Source organism: Piliocolobus tephrosceles, chromosome 19, assembly GCF_002776525.5.
Source record: "Piliocolobus tephrosceles isolate RC106 chromosome 19, ASM277652v3, whole genome shotgun sequence".
In the NCBI taxonomy this organism is placed as follows: domain Eukaryota; kingdom Metazoa; phylum Chordata; class Mammalia; order Primates; family Cercopithecidae; genus Piliocolobus; species Piliocolobus tephrosceles.
Genome location: NC_045452.1, coordinates 13054265 through 13059374, shown reverse-complemented (window position 1 = coordinate 13059374; position 5110 = coordinate 13054265).

Here is a 5110-nt window from a genome sequence, read left to right as displayed (position 1 = left end):
GGAAGGAAGGAAGGAAGGAAGGAAGGAAGGAAGGAAGGAAGGAAGGAAGGAAGAAAGGAAGGTCGAGCTTGCTGGAGAGAAGCCAGGTGGGGATCCAGGCAAGGTGGAGACGCTCGACCTAGCACAGAGGTGCGGCATAGAGTCTGTCAATTTCCTGGGGCTGCCATAACAAAATGCCACAAACTGCTGGGTGGCTTAAAATAACAGGAAATGATGACTGAAATCAAGGGATTGGCGGAGCTGGGTTTCCTCTGAGACTCTGGGTGGAACTTTCCCTTTCCTATTCCTAGCTTCTGGTGGTGGCCTCAATCCTTGGCGCTCCTTGGCTTGCAGTTGCCTCACTCCAATCCCCGCCTGTTGTGACATGGCGTTCCTCTTGTGCATCTGTCCTCACGTGGCATTTCCACTTCTTGGCTGTTTTTTTTTTTTTTTTTTGAGACAGAGTCTCACTCTGTCACCCTGGCTGAGTGCAGTGGTGCAATTTTAGCTCACTGCAACCTCTGTCTCCCAGGTTCAAGTGATTCTCGTGCCTCAGTCTCCCAAGAAGCTGGGACTACAGGTGTGCACCACCACACCTGGCTAATTTTTGTATTTTTTAGTAGAGACGGGGTTTTGCCATATTGGTCAACCTGGTCTTAAATTCCTGATCTCAAGTGATCTGCCCGCTTTGGGCTCACAAAGTGCTGGGAATACAGGTGTGAGACACCACACCTGTCCCATTTCTACTTATAAGGCCACCAGCCAGAATGGATTAGGGCCCACTGAATGACATTATTTTAACTTGATTACATCTGCAAATATCTTTTTTGTTGTTGTTGTTATGAGACAAAGCCCCACCCTGTTGCCCAGGCTGGAGTGCAGTGGTGTGATCCTGGCTCACTGCAGCCTCAAACTCCTGAGTTCCAGCAACCCTCCCACCTCAGCCTCCAGAGTAGCTGGGACTACAGGTGTGCACCACCATGCCCGGCTAGTTTTATTTTCTATTTTTTTGTAGAGAATTGTGGGGTGGTGGTCTCACTCTATTGCCCAGGCTGGTCTCAAACTCCTGGCCTCAAGTGACGTATTTTCAAATAAAGTCACATTCACAGGAGCAGCGGGTGAGGGCTTCATCATATCTTTTTGAGGGATACAGTTCAACCCACAACAGAAAGGAACAGGTGGTTCCACTGACTTTCTCACAGGGGACAGCCCTGACTCCTGCTCTGGCTTTCACACATCAGGTCAGCGGATACCAGGTAACCATAGATTTCCCCAGCCAAACCCAGCCAAGAGTCAGGGCTGACAGCAAAGCCCTTTGTAGACCCCATACTTTTTCAGGGTGGACTGTCCATCAGTCCCGAGGCTGAGGTGGCCAACTCAGAATGATGCCGCAGGTCTGGAGCCCTGGAGCCCCAGTCTTGATGTCAGACCTGCCTGGGTTTGCATCCTGCCTCAGTGGCTGCCTTGCTCTGTGACCCTGGCAGAGGCTGGTTGCGCAGCTTCTTTGCATCTCAGTCACTTCCTTGGGAGAGCAAAAGGGATCGCCCATGTTTCCACTTTGCACAGGGCTGGACGTAGGGCTCAGTACCCATCATCACTTATTAAAATATAAATTATGTTGGCTGGGTGCAGTGGCTCACACCTGTAATCTCAGCACTTTGGGAGGCTGAGGTGGGTGGATCGCTTGAGGCCAGGAGTTTGAGATCAGCCTGCCCAACATGGCAAAACTCCATCTCTACTAAAAATACAAAAATTAGCCTGGTATACTGGCTCATGCCTGCAATCCCAGCTACTCAGGAGGCTGAGGCAGGAGAATTGCTTGAACCCGGCAGACTGAGGCTGCAGTGAGCTGAGAATGCACAACTGCACTCCAGCCTGGATGACAGAGCAAGACTCCATGTAAAAAATAAATAAATAGGCCGGGCGCGGTGGCTCAAGCCTGTAATCCCAGCACTTTGGGAGGCCGAGACGGGTGGATCACGAGGTCAGGAGATCGAGACCATCCTGGCTACCACGGTGAAACCCCGTCTCTACTAAAAATACAAAAACTAGCCGGGCGAGGTGGCGGGCGCCTGTAGTCCCAGCTACTCGGGAGGCTGAGGCAGGAGAATGGCGTAAACCCGGGAGGCGGAGCTTGCAGTGAGCTGAGATCCGGCCACTGCACTCCAGTCCGGGCGACAGAGCGAGACTCTGCCTCAAAAAAAAAAAAATAAATGAATAAAAAAAAAATAAATAAATAAATAAAACAAATAAAAATAAAATATAAATTTTGTTAATAAAAGAGTTAATAACTGTAACAATGCTATTAGAACAAAGCAAGCGGATTGTAAATTCCAATGCAGTAATTTATATTCCTGACACTTGCTGTCTGACAGGTTTGTTCTCCTTGGATCCTTAAGGGCCTCAAAATCCTGGTGACAATAATAAAAATAAATCATGCAATAGGCTGGGTGGAGTGGCTCATGCTTATAACCCCAGCACTTTGGGAGGCCAAGGCAGGAGGATAGTGTGAAGCGAGGAGTTTGAGATCAGCCTGGGCAACATAGCAAGACCCCATTTCTACAAAAAGGAAAAAATTAGCCAAGTGTGGTGGCGAGTGCCTGTAGTCCTACCTACTTGGGAGGCTGTGGCAGGAGGATCACTTGAGCCCAGGAGTTTGAGGCTGCAGTGAGCCAAGATCATGCTGCTGCACTCCAGCCTGAGCAACAGAGCGAGACTCTATCTCAAAATAAATAAATAAATAAATAAATAAAATTATTATTGGCATTTCTAGGCCTTTAGGGGCCCGAGGACATATGATTACTATGGAATTCCTTAAACTCAGAATATTATATTGCACACTAAGTTACATTTATCTTTGATTAATAAAAGTGAGGAAGGCCAGGCATGGTGGCTCACACATGTATTCCCAACACTCTGGGAGGGTAACAGAGAAGGAATGCTTGAGGCCAGCAGTTGGAGACCACTCATCTCTATAAAAAACCAAAGGCGGGAGCAATTATCTCATGAATTTGGGATTAGTAACATCTTGTCCTGTGAATAATCTTAGCTACTGTCAGTGGGGTTTTTTCCCTTATTTCTCTCCATACGAATTAACAGTCTCATGGGTGTGCTGCAAACAATAGTATTTCTTGACACAAAGAACATTATGAAGGTGCAGGCAGTGGCTCTAAGGAACTGGTGGGGTCAAACATCTCTCAGGGTGACAGACTGTCCTGATTGCCTGGGACAGAGGGGTTTCCTGGAAAATAGGAGTTTCAATGCTAAAACCAGGATAGTTCCAGAAAACTGGGACAGTTGGTCACCTTAACTCCTCCCTACTCTACTCAGGCCAGAAGCTCACTCCTAGGATGCAATAACCCAAGCCCAGTGAGAGGTTAATAGCTGACTGGTATGGGTTTGAATTCTGACTCTGGCACTAACTTGTTCTGTGACTTTGGGTAGGTCACTTAACTTCTCTGAGTTTTAGTCTAAAAGCTGGGATATTTGGATAAGGTATGTAAGCACCCGGCCTGGAACCTGACACAAATAGGTCTCTAATAAAGAGTCACTTAAAGCCAGGCATAGTGGTATTCTCCTCCAGCTATTCACGGGAGGCTGAGGCAGGAGGATCACTTGAGCCCAGGAGTTTGAGACCAGCCTGGACAACATAGTGAGATCCTGTCTCAAAAAAAAAAATTAAAAATAGTCACCTGACTGTGGCTTCTGCCATTCAGGCCTGGATGCCAGCTCCTAGCTGGAAGACTGAGAGTCCTGTGCCCCAGGACTTTCTCTCCCACTGGGGATGCCGAATGAGGCGAGTGGTTAGAGCCGGGCGTGTCCACATCCTAGTCAGTCACACCCAGCCTAGTGGTTAGAGCCGGGCGTGTCCACATCCTAGTCAGTCACCCCCAGCCTGCATTGGTTTCTTGGTGGCCATCTTCCCCTCCGGACATGCGCCCCAGGAGGGATTGACCAACTTGTTTTTTGTTGGTGGTGATTTTTGTTTGTTTGTTTGTTTTTGTAGAGACAGGATTTTGCCATGTAGCTGAGGCTGGTGTAACTCCTGGGCTCACTAGATCTGCCCACCCAACCTCCCAAAGTCCTGGCAGGCACTAATGACAAGTTGGCTAGCTTGTTGTTGACTGCTGCATGCTCAGAGCAGCTCAGGGCTGGGGGACACAACAGGGATTTGGTGGATACCATTTTTTTTTTTTTTTTTTATTAATTGAATGGAATCTCACAGTGGAGCCAGGAAGCCCAGGGCTTTTGTCGGGGCACAGTACAGGCAGGTGTGGAAAGCGGCCTGGGATGGGAGGGTAGAAGTGGGAGGGGCAGGTAGAGACAGGGTGAGGCAGGCTAGGAGCCTGGGATCAGTAGTGATGGAGGGGGAGCGTGGAGGAGGGGAGAGACAGGCACTGGAGATGGGAAGGGTTTGGGGTCCCTGGGAGGCGGTTTGAGTCCCTGGTCTAATATGTCCTGCAATGTGACCTCAGGCAAATCCCTTCTCCTGCCCGAATGTCCGTTCCCACGTTTGTAAAATGGGACAGTAATTTTAACGACTTTAGTTATTGTGAGGATTAATGAAGTCTGTGCAAGAAACCCTTAGCCTGGGCCCAGGGCCTGCTGCCAGTGCCCTACTGAGGGGCCCCACCGCTGCCATCTCCCTGTCTCTTCCTCCCTCTTTCTCTATTCTGATCCGGCCACACCCTCTACCCGCCCAGCCCCCTACTCTAGTCCTACCACTTGGTGTGTGATCTTGGTGAAGTGATTGTCCCTCTCTGAGCACCCTTCATTGTCTCTAGCATGAGATAATAACAGTCCCCAGGTCGCTGGGTTTTGGTGAAGATGAGTTGAAATAATGCCCCTAGCCTAGTGCTGGGCACACAGTCAGAGTAATAAACTGTTGTACTCCTTAGGATGATCACACACACATGCACACACGCACACGTGTGCACCCACACGCACACATACACATGCACTTTTCCAGGTCTTGGTAGCTCATGGGAGTCCCTGAACCACATAGGACTATAGCACATAGCAAAAACACATCAAATCCCTGCCATCCATTGGTCTCTGCCTACAGACTCACCCAGGCACCACTGTGGTCTCCTGGGTTCCCCCCACCCCAAGTCACCACCACTGAGGCTGA